This window comes from Gymnoscopelus braueri (assembly GCF_963280865.1).
Source record: "Gymnoscopelus braueri genome assembly, chromosome: 16".
Taxonomy (NCBI): domain Eukaryota; kingdom Metazoa; phylum Chordata; class Actinopteri; order Myctophiformes; family Myctophidae; genus Gymnoscopelus; species Gymnoscopelus braueri.
In genome coordinates, this window is record NC_137616.1 from 20781955 (window position 1) to 20801954 (window position 20000).

General features: G+C 40.9%; 1 long non-coding RNA gene across 1 annotated transcript; it reads right to left on the reverse strand.

The window, feature by feature from the left end:
• Nucleotides 1–214: 214 nt before the first annotated feature.
• Nucleotides 215–4553, reverse strand: LOC308102513. Its single transcript, XR_013934665.1, has 5 exons — nucleotides 4474–4553; nucleotides 3487–3548; nucleotides 2867–2958; nucleotides 2261–2344; nucleotides 215–568 (listed from the first exon to the last, which is right to left on the reverse strand). It is a non-coding gene; the product is annotated as an uncharacterized lncRNA (long non-coding RNA).
• Nucleotides 4554–20000: the final 15447 nt, after the last annotated feature.

Sequence of the window (20000 nt, forward strand, 5' to 3'; positions counted from 1 at the left end):
GTCAGTCAGCTGCAGTCACTGACGTTACTCTTGAGTCTTTTACCTGCTTTTTACTAACTTTTACTAACACTAACTTTACAAAGATGTATAGTTATTTAGTAATTAAACCAAGCAGGTAAAGAGTAACGTCAACAGACGGACAGAACCGCAACAGCTGCTGACTGAGTCTGACACCGCAGCAATGGCGCGCTACCTACAGGGCAGCGCTCCGTGGATTAGTGTATAACTAAAAGGCTTTACACTCCAGTGTCGCCTTCTTCCTTCTCACTCTCCTGCAGATAGTGATGCTTGCCCTCTGCAGCAGGGGGGTTTGTCTGGTGAAGAGTTCGTAGTTTGTGCGAACACGGTTGGACTTCGGCTCCACACACTTCCTTCGGTTTTCATCCAGGGCAGTTTGACATGAAGCCATTATTTTGGACAGCCGTCCGGCGCGCCACTTTGGTGAAGTTATTTTAAAGGCAGTCTTGTCTTCATCACTCTCGACAAAGTTCGCGTCCGCACCACTGAGGTAGTCCAAGTCCTCTCTCTCTCCTCCCTTCTGCCCAATCTTGACCCGTTTCTTGAAAAGCTGTGTAACAGATGAGAAGAGGAGGTTAGACTTTTAAAGCGATCAACAAAACTAAATAAGTAAATACAGTATGAGGGTTATATTATGGCTAGCTCTAGTCCCGAGCATTAGAAAGTTCTCGCTAACCTCTGGACCAGGAACAGTGCATTTTCCATTGACTGTAAAATGAACATTATGACAAGGGCTCCCAAGCTTTTCAGGCTGTGACCCCCCTTCATAATATTTGAACTGGGGACCCCCCACCCTGACAAGCACTTGGAATTTTAGGAGTTGAGGCATTACATTTAGTTGACACGGTTCCACAGATAAATGTTGTGAAAATAGCTGATCTACAAACTCACAACTTGAGGACGTCCTCAGAGTTACTACAGGGGGTCCGCCAAATCTTTGTTTGATATGATTTTTTTTTTTTACATTAACCACTTGAACCCTAGCATCCCTTTTCTGAGGAGAACTTTAGCCAGAAAAAAGATCAGCAAAAGTTTATCTGAAACACAATTTTATACAATATAGAGGGGGTCCCTGCTTCAACTCTCTCTCAGCTTGGCCTGAAAACGTTGAAGACCCCTGCGTTAAACAGTATGTTGGTTTGTTTACTGTCGAATGAGAAAACAATGTTGCACTAAAGTAATTAAAAGGTCCCCGACCCCCAGTTTGGGAACCATTGAGAGTAGGATCACTACACTTGAGAAAACCTAAGTATGATTTTGATATTCACTGAAACAAGGCAGTTTTATGATGCTGAAAGCCTATTGTCTATGGTGGGAAGCCTTTTATAACCCCACCTTTTGTGTAAAATGCACTTTTTGGCCAGGAAATAAAACGTCCTGACAGAAAAGCTTTGATTCACTCAAGTGTGCCACCGATCTGGACTGGACAATAAAAAAATGCTATGACAGATCTGTAGAATAGGCTTAAAGGTAGGGTAAGTGATTTGCTTTGGTTAAAATAAGTGTTAAATAGCTCTATATTGTGATAGTACTCATTGCTATAGAGTGTTTGTTCAGTAACAGGAGTCTCCTTGTCTCTCCACCTCTTTATTAAACAGAAAATACATTTTCGTTTCAGTTCAATTTTATCCAACCAGGACAGAGAACTCAATCAGGATACAGATTAGGATACAGATTAAACAAGTGAAATGTGAAATGGAAGTGATGACACTAAGAAATGAGCAGACAAAATTGGAACTGGAACACTATACAAATTAAGCTAAAAAATGTGTACTTTCTCCTGATTGGCTGAGATTTTGACACCTACCGAAAAATTTATTTTCTGTTTATTAAAGAGCTGGAGAGACAGGGAGACATCTGTTACTGAAAAAACACTCTATAGCAATGATTACTATCAGAATATAGTATTTTAACCTTTTAACAAAATACTTTTAGTTTTAACCAAAAAATATCACTTACCCTACCTTTAAGATCAGAAACCCATGTTTTTGTTTTGGCGAGTAGTGAAACTAGTATATTGTTTATTTTTTACTACTAATATAGCTCTGGACCAGAGCTATATTATGGCAGCTACACAACCCAAGCTATAAACATTTGGACTGTATGACCCCTCTGCTTTGTCTCCTCCAGTGTATTTCTCAGTAATTACCACCTCACTGTTATATCCCTTACATAAAAAAGGTAATTGATAATTCACGTGATCAATAAAATGCAACAGTAATAGAGCAGGGCAATAACTCACCCGATCTTTCCTGCTGGTAAGGGTCTTTATCCAGTTCCATCTTCTGAGCGGCTTTGATGTTCTCATAAGCCCTGTTGCAGGCTCCTAGTGAATGAAAATTACAACACAAATACCAAGTTATGAACTCTAAATGTATTATAGTAAGGCATCTCAAAAGGATAGTGATCACAGATAGTTTACATTTTGTCTGCTCAAAGAAATGAGCAGACAAAATGTAAACTGGCAAACAAAATGGGGGTACTCTCCTGATGAACATTTATTTTCTGTTTATTTGAGAGCAAGAAGAGACCCCTGTTATTTAGCAAACACTATAGAAATTACCATTTGAATAGAAAACTTACCTTTTTAACAAAAACAACAATATAACATTTTGCAATATTAGATGGTTAGTGTGCCATCTGTTATCTTTAACAGTGTCAAATCAACACTAATCTACAATGTAGGTATTTAGCAGACGCTTTTTATCCAGAGCGACTTGCAGTAAGCAAGGTAACGCATACATAGAAAATACCTCACGATCACAGGTAAGCAGCAGGTCATCCAATTGTTAAAATTACAAGCAATTTAAGGACATAAGTCCCCAAATTAACGTGATATCAGACTTACTTCTGACTAGGCTGGTGGTCCACTGGGGCTCTGAGTCGTGAATAGCCTGCATCACAGCCTGGGTCACCACCTCATTGTGAGCAGTACGGAAGCTGTGGAAAATCACACTTTTAAGATACCCCTCATTAAGCATAATATTATTTTTTTCCTAAAATGTTTATCCCACGATTTTGTAACCCCATTCTTTACACCCAGTGCCAATTGTCTATGTAATCCTGGGCACTACCTTCCCTCTGCCAACCTAGGGAGGCCAGGGCCGAGCTCATGCCTCCTTCAATGCATGAGAGCCAACTGACCTTCTTATCACCTGACAGGGGAGAGTTTCCCTGGTTGGACGTAGCGCGTGGAAGGAACACGTTATTCCAACCAGTTCCTTTCCCCTCCATCAGGCGCCCCTGGCCAGGGGGAGGCAGTATAGTGACCAGGATTAATGTTTTTGTGAGGGTATCTACCCTAGGAGACACGGGGAGAACATGCAAACTCCACACAGAGAGGCCCTTTCGCCAACCCCACCTAGGGTATGGGCACTGATATTTTCAGCATAACATGATACAAAAGTGTTATGTTATTTCACAAACAGAGGCATTTCAGAGGTGGGGGGGGGGGGGGTGGGAACATACCTGTCCTCCGGCTGGACCTGCCATCTCTCTCCGAGGCTTCTATAGATTTAACGGACGGTGGTCTGTAGGGACATTAATACAGTGGTGTCAGTCTAACTGTACTTTTCAGCCCTGACCCCCCAAAATAATCATATTTGAACTGGGGACCCCCACCCTGACAAGCACTTGGAATTGTAGGCATTACATTTAGTTTGACTCGGTTCCACAGATAAATATTGTGAAAATATCCGAACTACAAGCTCACAACGCCTAGCACTGCTAGGCGTGAGCTTGTAGATCGGCTGATTTCACAATATTTGCCTATTTTTTACATAATATTTGGCCAATTTGGTATTAAAAGGTCTTAAATTCCTTAAATTGTAACTTTATAAATGTGCAGATACCCTGTATACACTGTATGTTGGTGTGTTTACTGTTGAGTGAGAAAACAATGTTGCACATTAAGCTAATCATTTTAGATCGGCTATCGAGGTATTAAAAGGTCTTAAAAGTCCTTAAATTGTAACTTTATAAATGTGCAGGTACCCTGTATACAATTTTACTGTATGTTGGTTTCTTTACTGTCGAGTGAGAAAACAATGTTGCACTAAGGTAATCATCTGGGGACCCTCCAAATCATTTGGGGACCCCCAGTTTGGGAACCATTGCAAGTATGATCACTACACTTGAGTAAACATAAGTATGATTTTGATATTCGCTTAAACAAAGGCAGTTTCATGATGCTGAAAGCCTATTGTCTATGGTGGGAAGCCTCTCAGACCCCCACATTTTGTGTAAAATCCACTTTTTGGGAAGGAAATAAAATATGTCCACCAGACAGAGAATCTTTGATTCACTCAAGTGTGTTTATTCAAGTCCTGCATCACCCTGTTAGCGTATTTCTCAGTAATGACCACCTCACTGTTAATTATCCCTTACATAAAAAGCCAATTGATAATACACGTGATCAATCAAATGCAACAGTAATAGAGCAGGGCAATAACTCACCCGATCTGTCCTGCTGGTAAGGGTCTTCGTCTTTTTTATGTCCTCCGGTCCCGTCCAGCTCCATCTTTTCACTGCCTCCTAGTGAATGAAAATTACAACACAAATACCATGTTATGAACTCTAAGTGTATTATATTAAGACATCACATACATGCAGAGAGACAGTGTAGTGCCTCAGTAAAGTAGGATCACAGGTAAGCCAGGTCATCAAATTGTTAAAATCACAACCAATTTAAGGTCATATTACTACTCAGATTAACAGCCTGATATAAAACTTACTTTGGAGTTGGTGGAGGCTCAACTTTGGTGTCTGAAATCCTCTATTGTCTGGATCACAGCAGTTGTAACCTCCTCCTTATGAAGCGTTCGGAAGCTGAAGACAGACACACACACACACACACACACACACACACACACACACACACACACACACACACACACACACGCACACACACACACACACACACACACACACACACACACACACACACACACACACACACACACACACACACACACAAACAGATGCATTTAAAAACCAAGACCAGACCAAGGTCAGTGGACAGTGGTGTCCAAGGCATGTGCTGTGGAAGGCAGATAATGTTAATTATAATTGGATGCTTGGTCAAACATATCAATAATAATTTAGAAACAAATATAGTCTGGGAAAGCCAGACGATCAGAGATCTCTGCCTACTGACATGTCTGTGGTCATCTAAATTCAAAATGGTCACCATTATGTTAAATATATGGACTCAAGGCAGACTGTCTCACGATTATAAACATTTTGATATTGACCATTTGAGTACATACTGTACAGCTACCTTCACCAGTGGAATGCAAGTATGGATTAAAATTGTAAATACTAGTAGCCCACCAATTTGGAATGAGTAAAATGATTTTTCTCAAAATCTGCTGCCTTTTAAAATTGACATGTTTTGGGGGGTCTTTTTTGGATTGAGATGGTCCAGGGGCTGGGTCTGGCCCCCAGGCCCATGTAAAGACTACGCAATAAAGAGTGTATGAATGGTACCAATAAATGGACTCAATTACGCCCCATCATAGGTGTGCGCTGGTGTCACACAAAAATAGCTGATCTACAAGTGATGCAACACATTGTGAGCTTGTAGACCAGCCATTTTTAATACAGGCACCTTGTGCAACAAAGTATAAACCAGGCTTTATGGTTCATTTGTATCTCTGAGTTAAATTGTGTATCAACGCGTTAATCTTTGTATACAGTCAAATAAATTATTATGACATGACATCACAGAAATGTAACAGATGCCTGTTAAGTTGCACTGACAAGACTATTCATTCATATTCACACTTGATAGTGTAAATATACTCATAGTACTGAGTCATTATATTCACTGCTGATGGTTTAACACAGCCACAATTGGCACAGTGTACAGTAGGCTACAATAATTTAGATTACATTAGTAAAGGTCAATTGTAATGGTATTTGCCTTATTTTCTCACTGTTTGCATTTGCCCAGATTATTACTATCTCTATTAATTACCTGTCTCTGCACCAAAAGGTAGACACAAACAAGAAATAGCATAAGAGATTGGATGACAGCTCATTTTGGTTAAAGGTAGGGTAAGTGATATTTTTGGGTTAAAACAAACAATTTGTAAGGTTAAAGTACTATATTGTGATAGTAATCATTGGTACTGTATAGCAGGGGTCTTCAACAGGGGGTCCTCAGAGTTACTACAGGGGGGCCAACACATGTTTGTGTGATAGGAACTTTTTTTTTTTAACCTGTTGAAACCTAGAATTCCTTTTCTGAGGGGAACATTAGCCAAAAATAGCAGATCTACAAGCTTGTAGATCGGCATTTCGGTTTGGTTAACAGTTACTGAACAAAATCTCTATAGCAATGATTACTGTCACACAATATAGAGCTACTTAACACTGTTACTGAACAAACACTATAGCTACTATCACAATATAGAGCTATTTAACACTGTTACTGAACAAACACTCTATAGCAATGAGTACTATCACAATATAGAGCTATTTAACACTTATTTTAACCAAAGAAAATCACTTCCCCTATGCCTTTAATTAAGTAAAAATACACACAGTAGATTATCAAAGTGGGGTCCAGGGAGGGACCACCAGAGCTTTCTGAGGGGGTTCCCTAGCTATATTAGTTAATATAGCATGAAAAAAACAGTTTAACCACCCTATTACATCAGCTATTTGAAAATAGCAGATCTACAAGCTCAGGTTGCAAATATTTTCAGAAGGGGGTCTGCAGCCAAATAGCCTCTATTTTGGATTTGGGGGTCCTTGACATGAAGGACCACTGCATTTTCATGAGAAAATATAAAAGCTGTGCATTACCTGTAATATTATCTCACTGCTCCAACCTCTGTGACTGTGCATGCCAAAAGTCTCCAAAAGTCTCCACAAATATATCAGCAGCTTGTAGAAACTTACTTTCTTGTCCAACAGTCTTTTAGTGCCTTTATTTCAGTTCGTTTTAACCTAAATCACTTCAGCTATCACAGAGCCTGCATCCTGCATGAGAGTTACTGACTGCGCGCACTCAGAGTTCATTCAAGGTTCACTGCTGCTCCAATGAGTCAAGAGCCAATAGCTGCCTGCAACGTCATGGCACTTTAGCACACAGCCAATCGCATTTCGTTTTTTCAAACTGAAATTTGGCGGGCATGCACCCACAAAGCAACAGACGTCTGCAATGCATTGTGGGACTTGTAGTTAATTTTGGAAGTGCTTTCCATTGACACGCTGTATGTGTCGTTTTTTTCAGAAACTACAACATGGCGTCTACATTCATTCACTGTTGATATGCAATATATTCAGTTAGTTTGGGCATTAAAATGTGTTTAAATCAGATTTCATTACAGCTGATCATTTGCTTATATAACCTGTCAATGAATATATGATGTCTGTTGTATGATGTCGTTTTTTTTAACTTATTTCAAGCATGATTATTTGTGTTAGGCATTGATGAATACAGTAAATTATGTTTAATATCTGGTTGCCATATATTGTTCCAATTTTTTTAAGTATTTTACCCATATTTGCATATTTATTTAAAAGGATTTTTTTTTCTTTTTTCTGTGCCACTTTTCCCCAAAACAAGTGTATGTTGGGCTGATATATACACTGTAACAAGTTCTGTCACATCTATAATGTGAATTGTAGTTTTTTCATTACATTAATATATTCCGCATGTGTGTGCGTGTGCGTGCGTGCGTTTATCATTAAATGGGTGATAATTGCCCCCATTTCCATAGTCCCCCATAGATGTTTAACAATGACCATACCTGACAGCTGAGGTCAAGACCTTTGCATAGTCAACAGTTTGCCATATGTATACAAGCCTTTAATCATGGAGTCTGGGTTCAAGACCCGAGGTCATTATTTCAAAGCAGTATGCTGCTGTATACTTTGTGCAACAAAATAACACCTTGTACAAGCGGCATGCACCTATTTTGTATGTTTGAAAAGCATCATACTGTGTACTCAACCACTGTATGTGTTTTGTTTACACACACTGTCTGTCTGTCTATACACTGATTATACACTGGTCTCGTTCACGTCCAAGATGATTAACTGAATGCTTACACTTACCTAATACCTACCATTAAATTCAAGAGAAACGCTGATAGAGTCCAATGTATGCCTTGATCAACATTCAGACTTCCCTAAATATAATGACAGCTTGCTGTCCCATAGCCAATTCAACTGCATACTTTCTGGGGGTCTTTAGTCTTTACCCAGAGATGTTCTGTTTTTATCCAGTTACCAGCAAAGCAGAATCATTTGCAATGCATACAGAAATAAGGACATGTACAAGCTTGCTGCCTCTGTGTTGTTTATGAAAGGTAAAAACAACAGATCTGCATGCTTAGCTTCCCTGGTAAGGATCCTTGGGCTCTGTGAGCCCCATCCCATTTTGACCCTACCTGTGAGACAGACTGTATCCACTTAAAGCTCTTGAGCTCGACCCATTGCATAACTTATACATCAGTTAAATATTTTACATAATATGAACCCAAGATAATTGTGACACACAAAGATATGCCATAGATGTAATCAGTACAGTACTAGTCCATACCCGGGGATGTGAGCACTGAAAGTATTTGCAGACTTTGGGTTATGCACTGCGTACACAGTATGCTTAGATCAACTAGGAGAGGAGGTTTCTCATTTGATCATGGCTGTGTGTAACAACTTGTCATTTACCTGACATTGAGTAGTCTTTACCATAACCTGACATTTCCAGACCAAAGGTCATATTTGGAACGCATATATGACACAAATAAGATGTAGCTGGAATCCTAGTATAATATACTATGTCCTCTGTAGGATACTGGGTCTATATTTGACTAGATATCATATGGCACATATCAACAAAACTCATTTGCATCAGCATTGGTCCGTATTCTGTAGAGAATCCAAGGAAATATACATTGTTATAAGTTAAGGATTCTGGACCTTTTCACTTAGTGATATGCTATGGATACTGTCAGTATTCTACACAAATTAATACGAATATCTTAATATTTTTGTATCAAAACATAATATGACAAGAATAACATATGTGTCATATGAAAAGGTTTTATATACCTCCCAAAGTCATATATTGAGTCAATATTTTATCAAATGTGGAGCCTACCGACAAAACTTCAAATATGTTCCAGAAATTATCCATATTCTCAAGATAATCAAGAAAATAGAAATCACCAGATTAAGATGTAGCTGGTATTTTGACATAATATATGTCCTCATGATGTATGTTGGGTTCACATTTGACCAGATACTCAGGATAAGTATCGGAAATGGTCCGTATTCTACAGAAAATCTAATGATATTTCTGGATAAATATTTTGGGATTTCACCTGGTAAAAATTACCAGATTCTGTCCATTTTCATGACCTATCAATATCAGGTAAAACTCTCACCCAAAACAGGCCCAATGGCAACATCTTTGGTATTATGTTATGACAAAGGGTGATGATATATGCTACAGATATTGCCATTATTCTACTCAAAATAGGGTATCAATATATTCCGGTATACTTAATTCTCTAGTGGCTCCAGAGTCAAGATATGACTTTAAGTGATATGAGCTTAACATAGACTGTATTTGTGACACATTCAGATAGATCCGTATTCTAGAAAAAAAATTGTGCTCAGATATGTCCAGATAGGATATAAGGTGATATTTGGAACACACAGATGACACAAATAAGATGTAGCTGGTATCCTTATATAATATATGTCCTCATGAGGTATCTTGGGTTCATATTTGGCCAAATATGGCATATCAATAAACTCAGGATATGTATCAGAAATGTTCTGTATTCTACATAAAATCCAGTGACGTAGCCAATGAGATATTTTCGGATTCTGGCTCAATTTCCCCAGTATAAATCACCAGATTCTGTCAATTTTCATGACCTATCAATATCAGGTAAATATCTCACCCAAAACAGGCCCAATGGCAAAATCTTTGGTATTATGTTATATATGACAAAGGGTGATGATATATGCTACAGATATTGCCATTATTCTACTCAAAATAGGGTATCAATATATTCCGGTATACTTAATTCTCTAGTGGCTCCAGAGTCAAGATATGACTTTAAGTGATATGAGCTTAACATAGACTGTATTTGTGACACATTCAGATATGCCATAGATTTGATCCGTATTCTAGAAAAAAAATTGTGCTCAGATATGTCCAGATAGGATATAAGGTGATATTTGGAACACACAGATGACACAAATAAGATGTAGCTGGTATCCTTATATAATATATGTCCTCATGATGTATATTGGGTTCATATTTGACCAAATATGGCATATCAATAAACTCAGGATATGTATCAGAAATGTTCTGTATTCTACATAAAATCCAGTGACGTATCCAATGAGATATTTTCGGATTCAGGCCCTTTTTGCCCAGTATAAATCACCAGATTCTGTCCATTTTCATGACCTATCTATATCAGTTAAATATCTCACCCAAAACAGGTCCAATGGCAATATCTGTAGTAAATATGTTTTATATGACAAAAGATGATGATATATGCTACAGATATTGCCATTATTCTACTCGAAATAGGGTGTCATTATATTCCTATATACTGCGTTACGTCATATTCATACATTGTGTATGACAAGCAGATGAATATTTCATCCATATTTGTATGAATATGGCTTATGTCAACAAAACTTTCAATATGCATCGGAAATGGTCTGTATTCTTTAGTGGTTCCAGAGTAAAGATATGACTTTAAGTGATATATGAACTCAATATCTGACACATCCAGATATGCCATAGACTTAATCAGTATTCTAGAAGAATATTGTGAACAGATATATCCAGATATGATCTAAGGTCATTTACGGAACACATACATGACAAAATTAAAGTGTTGCTCATATCCTAGTACAATATATTATCTTCATGATGTATATTAGGTTAATATTTGCCCAGATATGTTGCATATCAACAAAACTCAGGATATGCATCAGAAATTTCCGTATTCTAGCGAGAATCAAAAAACTGATATTTGGGGATTCTGGCTCTTTTCGCCCAGTGGTAATGCTTCTCACCTCTTAAGATGCAGCTTGCTGCTGTCAAATAAATAAGTTGAAGAGTAAATACACAGAATCAAACAGCTGGAAAACAGCTGAAACACTCCACTGTGTGTGTGTGTGTGTGTGTGTGTGTGTGTGTGTGTGTGTGTGTGTGTGTGTGTGTGTGTGTGTGTGTGTGTGTGTGTGTGTGTGTGTGTGTGTGTGTGTGTGTGTGTGTGTGATGCACTGAAAGAGGATGTGAATGTTAAACAATAGAGAGTGAAAAGCAACAGCTCTCCATCTCTGGACTATGACCTATTGAACCATCCCAGAATCCTCCCCTGACAAGTAGGAGTGGAGGAGAGTGATCCAAGTCAAATAGAGGTTTGGGACAAAGGCTGCCTTCGTGCATGCCTGTGTGTGTGTGTGTGTGTGTGTGTGTGTGTGTGTGTGTGTGTGTGTGTGTGTGTGTGTGTGTGTGTGTGTGTGTGTGCGTGTGTGCGTGCGTGCGTGCGTGCGTGCGTGCGTGCGTGCGTGCGTGCGTGCGTGCGTGCGTGCGTGCGTGCGTGCGTGCGTGCGTGCGTGCGTGCGTGCGTGCGTGCGTGCGTGCGTGCGTGCGTATGTCTAAGTGGAGAGGTGTGGCATATAGGCTGTCTCAATTTTCAGTGTGACAGGGTTGCCAACTTTGGTCAATTTGCTGGAGTAAGATTTTCATGGCATGCTCTCTACTGTGTCTTTTGAGGATTTGAAGCAATCATTCTTTATTATGATTGATTGTGCACAGAATAATAACCAGAGTTAAAAAAAGGAATTGGCTTGGACTCAACAAACAAACACACGTTAATATACAGCAATTTTGCAAGGCTACATTAGACCCTATTAACTTTTCTCAAAGGTGTCTGAGTGGTCCGAAATTAAATGGGTGGTGCAAATGAAGTTAGTTTGCCAATCGTCCGTCTCTCTGTAATGTCTATGAACCCATTTGTCATGCTGGGAAAAGTGCAGTGCACCACTGTCTCCTGTATACTGTATGTTTTTCTTACTGTGGCGGTGAGAAAATGCGCCAGAAGACGAAAGCCTGATATTCAGCCATCCTGATCCCTTCAGATTCACTCTGTTTACAGATCAAAAGCCATCTAATGAGAATAACCATTAGCATGGTGGATCCATTGGGAATGGAACCCATGACCCCGGCAGTACCACTGACCAGCATCATGTTTGTCGTATGACACAAAGTATACGTAGATGAGCCTGAACTTCGGCTCTTCATGTGGACGGGCAAAACATGTGGCACGAGACAGATTAACAAGAAATACAGCAAAACATATGATCTCATGTGTGTTTTTAGGTTCTAATGCCAATGGTCATTAATATAATTACCTAAACAATAATCATTTAGAGTTTCATAAGCATTATCTTCTATTACACAGGCCTATAGTTATTTAATCAAACAAGAGCTAGGGCTTAGAGAGGAGATTAGCATACATCTGTGTTTAATTAGGCTAGAGCAGGGGCAAGGTGTTGTGTCTGCCTTCTAACAAGTCTGACTTGTCTTTTAACAACACCGGAGCTTGGGTCTCTACACACATGCACATGCACACGCACACACACACGCACACACACACACACACACACACACACACACACACACACACACACACACACACACACACACACACACACACACACACACACACACACACACACACACACACACGCGCGTCTTGCTTCCTGCCCTCGGACCCGGGGTTCAGGGGATCCTTGGGTTCCCTTGAGATTTGGCAATTTGTGGTCTTGTGTGTGCCTACATAATATCTGTAGTGCTTGTGTGTGTGTGTGTGTGTGTGTGTGTGTGTGTGTGTGTGTGTGTGTGTGTGTGTGTGTGTGTGTGTGTGTGTATGTGTGTGTGTGTGTGTGTGTGTGTGTGTGTGTGTGTGTGTGTGTGTGTGTGTGTGTGTGTGTGTGTGTGTGTGTGTGTGTGTGTGTGTGTGTGTGTGTGTGTGCGCGCACATGCGTGATTGTGCATGCGTGAGTGCGTGTGTGTTTGTGCATGTAGGAGACACTCTTATCACAATTGACATCTCAGCTCAAAGTCATCTCCTGTTTCTTCCGGTAGCATTATAGGTCTCATGGGAGAAACACACACACACACACACACACACACACACACACACACACACACACACACACACACACACACACACACACACACACACACACACACATGCGCATGCGCATGCGCATGCGCATGCACACACCTTACACAAATTGGGTGTTATTATCAAGAGATGTAGTTGACACTACACACTGCAATTTCATCAAACATTTATCATTCATGATGTGAAGTAAAATTATATATTATTTTTGACATAATTATTTTTTTTGTGACCAAATGTTTTTCTTTTTTCTTTAAAAAAAATAAGCTTTTCAAGGGAAGATATATTACATTGTATCACTATGCAAGGACAAACAGTTCACACAAAGTCTCACAATAACTTACAGAAGTGTATCTTTTCAGTTCATAGGTTTTTGACATAATTCTTCAGTACATTCTTCATCCTGTATTCTCTCATTCCCCCAGTCTTCTTTCTCCTATCCAGTCTCTTGAAATACAAATAAAGGGGAGGGCCTCTCATATTTATATTAAAAGCTCATAAGGAGGCCTTTGTTGTGTATATTGGCCTGACCCTGTGCATGTACGCATGTGTGTGTTTGTGTGTGTGTGTGTGGCGTGCGTGCGTGTGTGCGTGTGCGTACGTGCGTGCGTGTGCGTACGTGTGTGTGTGCGTGTGTGTGTGTGTGTGTGTGTGTGTGTGTGTGTGTGTGTGTGGGTGTCAGTGCCGACTGGTTTGCATACGCGTGCACTGAGTCACTGTCTGCATACATGTCAAATGTGCAATGTTTGTACTGGTTCCCTCCCTTTGCCTCGGGCCCGCTCCAAACCGGACCTCCTTCCAGAACATGAGGGGGAGTATCGGCACTGAAGTAGCCCTGGAGGAGCCTCGGTCCTGATCCGAGCGGGGGCGAGGGTTCCCTGAGGAACCTGGAAGGCGTTTGGAGACGGTAGGGGGGGTGGTATGCCTTCTGTCTTCCCCCTCAAAGGCAGGGGCTTTCCTGCACTGGGGCCGCTCAACACGTCCCTGGCTATCAGCAGCTCTGGAGGGTTTATCCACAGATATCGGAGGGTTTCTGTGGGTGTATCAGCCTGGAGCCTGGAGTTTGTACATGCAAGACAAGAGCAATGAAGTTGATACAAACGCACACATGCACAGGAATACATAAATGCGTGCGTACCCGTGCTCGCACACACACACACACACACACACACACACACACACACACACACACACGCACACACACACACACACACACACACACACACACACACACACACACACACACACACACACACACACACACACACACAGAGGTCTGAGTGTATTCCGTCCAGTCTGATTGTGTGTATGGGGGCGTCTTTAGGGACCCCTCCTATCTCTCCTTCCTGGGGTGATAGTGCTGTTATCTGTCTCCCTTTACACCATGAGCTAATTACCACTGAATGCCATACAAAGTTATAGATAATAGTGTGTGTGTGTGTGTGTGTGTGTGTGTGTGCATGTGCGTGTGTGTGCGTGTGCATGCATGCGTGCGTGCGTGCGTGCGTGCGTGCGTGCGTGCGTGCGTGCGTGCGTGCGTGCGTGCGTGCGTGCGTGCGTGCGTGCGTGCGTGTGTGTGTGTGTGTGTGTGCATGTGCGTGTGTGTCCGTGTGTCCAATATGAGCTAACCAGACCACAGACATAGCTGATATGATATAGTTGTGAGATCATCCTTCAAAATAAGTAAATAAATGATGCAGCACGTTTACCGTATTCATTGCAATATGTGTGATGGAAAGGCGGTGTACACGTACACGTACACACACACACACACACACACACACACACACACACACACACACACACACACACACACACACACACACACACACACACACACACACACACACACACACACACACACACACCTGCGGTTTCCCCTGAGTAATAAGATGGACGGACATCAGATAGCAGAGCCTAATCTGAGCACGGCGCGGCATCATTTATCACCGCCTCCGTCGTCACCCTCCATGTTAACATCTCCCTGACTGATCAGGTGTGAAGAATACCAGTGACGGGCCACTGTCACGCCTCTAATTAGGTGTGACTGGTGATAGTAATGACACAAGAGCTCCACTTGTATACAGCAAACCCTCAGAGATAGTACAGTATGACATTAAACCTTGTGTTTCTTCCTTTGATCAGAACGTACAGTATACACTGCAAAGTCCTGAGTGTTCATTTAAAGGTTCTGCAAGTGATATGTCTTTTTGTTAAAATAAATTTGTTCAATGTTCAATGGGTCTCCCAGTCTCTCCAGCTCCTTAGTGAACAGAAAATAAATGTTCAGGTCGGGATACCAATTTCATCCAATCAGGAGAGAGAATTACTACAGAACAGCAGTAGTCAGGGCTGTTAACAAAAAAAGGGGGACACGGCTGACAAAAGCGCCAAATTTTTTCTACATGCTCTCCATAAGTTTCATTTTGGACGGGGAGCCACGTCATCAAGATGGCAGAAGGCGGCCATCTTGGATTTCAAAGATGGCCACCATGTAATATCTATAAGTGCCAATATCTCGGCTTCAAAGCCACTTAGAAGGTCAATCTTGGTGTCAAAATATACATTTTCTGGGTCAAGGAATGCAATAAAGCTATTGAGAATTCCACTAGATGTTTATTTGTGCCACGATCAAATAAATATGGTCATTCTAGCAACATATTTACATAATTTTAACTCGGTTAGCAGTCAGACACAGAAAATGGAGCATGAAGTGAATTGACATTCAAATTATCTGTCACATTGACAACTGCAAAGCTCTGTGCAATTCCAGTGTGCCTTCTTGCAACCTTGCACCACAACCACGTTTACAACCGCACTTGACCAGTTCATTGCAGGCTTTTGACGCCATCGGTAGAATGCTCCACACAGGAAGCCACACCTGGTTGTTGTCTTCCAATGTCCATCCCCATCCTTCTGGACTGGGTGTCGGCTGCTGGGCCAGTTCAGACGTGGACCAGATCCCAGACTGGTAGGCAACTCGCTTCACGTGCTGCAACAGTGAATCTTGCGTTGGTGGAATGTGTTCCATCGTTTTGTTCTTCTGGCAGAACAACTCTCGCCGTGCTTCATTGACAGATTCCAAATCACTTGTCTTATCATACATGATGACTGTGAAACGCTCAAGAAGCTGAAAGTGTTGGGCATCTATGGTCACTGAAGTGTATGGATTTTCTGCCATGTAGTTGAAGGCCTGGGTGACCTCAGGGTAGGACTTCCATGCCACCCATGCTGACTTCTTTCCTTTCCCGCAGAATGCTGATGTTGTGTCACAGCCTGTGTAACAGTGGAAGATGGGAAGTGCTGTGGACTTGTCTTTGCCCAGAGCATGGCAGATGGTGTTTAAATGAACATAGGTGTAGTTCTTGCCAGTGCCAAAAGCAACCTAGATGTCTGCAGCTGGATACTTGGTGAGCAGGGCATGGAACTTATCCTTGATGAGGATAACGACAACATCCGTATCCACAGTGCGTATCAAGCAGGTAGAACAGCCATGTTCCAGGGCATCAAGCAGGTGAATCAATATCCTGGTGTCGGCCTCTTCGTGGTTACATGGCAGCATGGAGTGGCTGGTGTCTGTGCCGACCACTGTGATGCCAGATGTGATGAAGACCAGCTTGCCCTCTGGCCAGGCGGTGGATGCAATCTTCCCAGAGAGAAAGGTAAAGAGTTCCTGCTTGTTTATAGGATCACGCAGGAAATCTGGCCAATTCCCCGGCAGCTTGTTCTGACCAGCCACCTTCCGTCGTATCCCTTTGCCTCGCTTCTCCCTTGTTGACTCTTTTATGCTGCTGGTGATGTAAGTATCCCAGACCACATCAACTCTTTTGGAGATCTACAAAGCCCAATCCATTGTGTGCAAGAGACGAGATTGGCAAGGGGCAGGCAAAAATCGAAACTGTGTAAGGCAAGGGGTCGAAAACCAAAGGGGCAGTCAGAGAAGGCAGAGGTACCGGCAAGGGCTGGGCAAAAACGTAGTATAGAAAACAGAACAGAGATCAGTTAGGGCAAAAAACTTGATTTTGAACAATGCTTGAGAGCTTGGGTAAACACAAGGCAATCTGGCAAGAGACTGGAGAGAGACTGAGGCTTAAGTACTGTAGGCATGATTGCAGGTGAGTGAATGCAGGTGGTCACACTGGCAGGAACCAGATCCAGACACACCCACACCCTAGGGACTAACAGGACACAGGTGGAGATAACTAATAATCACAGGGAGGAGAGACAAGGCAGGTAAACAGTAAATAGGCAGACAGGAAACAATAGGAACGATACTACAAAATAGATAGGAAAAATAGGAAATAACAAGAGTCAGATCTGTCAAAGTTTAATAAACACACACACACACACACACACACACACACACACACACACACACACACACACACACACACACACACACACTGAGATGTTGTGCATAATCTAGACGAAGCATGCATAATTGTGTACATATATTGCCAGAATTTACCAAATTATCTAATATTGGCTGAATTAGTCACTTATTGATATTCCCTATAGTTTTATTGCATTCCTTGTCCCAGAAAATGTATATTTTGACACCAAGATTGACCTTCTAAGTGGCTTGGAAGCCGAGATATTGGCTTTTATAGATATTGCATGGTGGCCATCTTTGTAATCCAAGATGGCCGCCTTCTGCCATCTTGATGGTGTGGCTCCCCGTCCAAAATGAAACTTATGGTGATGGAGAACACGTAAAAAAAAATTGGCGCTTTTGTCAGCCGTGTCCCCCTTTTTCAAAAATCTGGTCTTAAGCAACCGGGCTACAGGATAAACAAGTGAAATTGGAAGTGATTCAGCAGAGACATTTGGAACTGGAACACTATCAAATTTAAGCTGATAAATGATCTTTGCAGTGTTCTCTCTCCTATTTGGTATCACTCTTGAATTTTCTGTTTACTAAAGAGCTGGAAAGATGGGAAGACCCCTGTTACTGAACAAACACTAAAGCAATGATTACTGTCTGAATTAAAGAGCTTTAACCTTTTAACAAAAAACTTTTTAAAACCCCAAAATATCACTTACAGCATCTTTAACTCTGAGATTGATTGATTGATTGATTGAATACTTTATTAACAGTTTGCAAAAGGTGCAGAGGTACAGTTATACAATAACTCCAAAAGCCCTGAGGGCTTGTTTCCATTGTGGTCCTGTGTATTCAATTCATCAAGACATATAAAGACATATAATACTATGCAAGAGATCATCAATACTAGGAGTAGTAAAAGTAAATTTACTGAAACACATTGGGGGTCATTTCTTTTGGCAAGCAAGAAGTCAAGGTCCAGTTGCAAATTTCAGACAGGTGCTTTTTTATGGTGGTTTTGTTCATTTGTTAACTCTGAGAGTGAACAAATGATGGACCTGAAAGGGTCCATTTGGTTACATTTGTGCAATCTCAGAGTTACAGATGGATAAATCAACACTTAGAATTTGACTGTGTCATCACTGAATATTATGTGTCATATACAGGGACAGGAAGTATAAGGTAAACTAAAACATACATAGAGGATGTTTGACCGAAGCTTGACCGCATTTCCTACATTCGTTTCTTTCTCCGTTCCCCTCAATTCCTCTAGTAAAGTAAGTTATTTGTTCATTCATTGATGTCCTTGGACACAGATTTCATTAACGATTTGTACTTGTGAATGAATTAATAAGTTCTGTTAAGTAAAAAAAAAGTCTGCTCACTTAAATGAGGCTAGAGTTAAAGGGCAAGACCACTTTGTTAGAGGTTTGGGTTGTGTAGTTACCTTGCCATGATGTAACTCCAAAGGTGGGCAAGAAATAAAAAATAATTGCTCCATTGATTAGAAATTGATAATTCAAAATATGCTCCTCATTGACTTACATTATACGGTAAAACTGCTCTCAAAGTCACTCTTTTAGCACTAAAACGAACGCAAACAAAGTTGATTCAGACAATATAGAACATCACCAAACCCAGTACTGTTTTTTTTTTAAATAAAAATGTCAACTTCCTGTTGATTTTGCCATTTTTAATAAGTAGAAAACCCGGACTGGATCGGCGGATCCGGATCCAGATCTTCAAATAGTAAAATCAACAGGAAGTTGACATTTTTATTAAAAAAACAAACAGTACTGGGTTTGGTGATGCTCTATATTGTCTGAATCAGCTATGTTTGGGTTCATTTATGTGCTAAAAGAGTGACTTTGAGAGCTGTTTTACCGTACAATGTAAGTCAATGAGGAGCATATTTTGAATTATCAATTTCTAATCAATGGCGCAATTATTTTTGATTTCTTGCCCACCTTTGGAGTTACATCATGGCAAGGTAACTACACAACCCAAACCTCTACTAAAGTGGTCTTACCCTTTAAGCTTTATAGGATAATTCATTTTTTTTCACTATAGGCCATTTTCATTCAAAACATCTTCATTGATTTTCTCTTCAAATCAGTGTTGTTGATTTCAACAAATTTCAGGTCCAGAATGTAACTGAATGTTGAATGTCCCCTATAAGTCCATGAAGATAATTTGTGTGATAATGTTTTATCACTAGAAATAATTAGCGAAGTATATAGGATTTAAGAAGTTAAGATAGGTTTCAAGTTCCGGATGTGTCTTGGCTCCTTGGCAGGCTATTTGCTTCTGTGTTTTGACTCCTTATGTTTTGGCTTCGCCGTTCCAAGATTTGAGCAGAGATGCAACAACACGGAGTGGAGGCGATGAGGCTTTGGAAGGATCAAATGGGGGGCAGGGGTGAACGGGTAGATGGTGGATGGGGGGGGCAGGGGAGAACAATAAGAGGATGGGGGGAA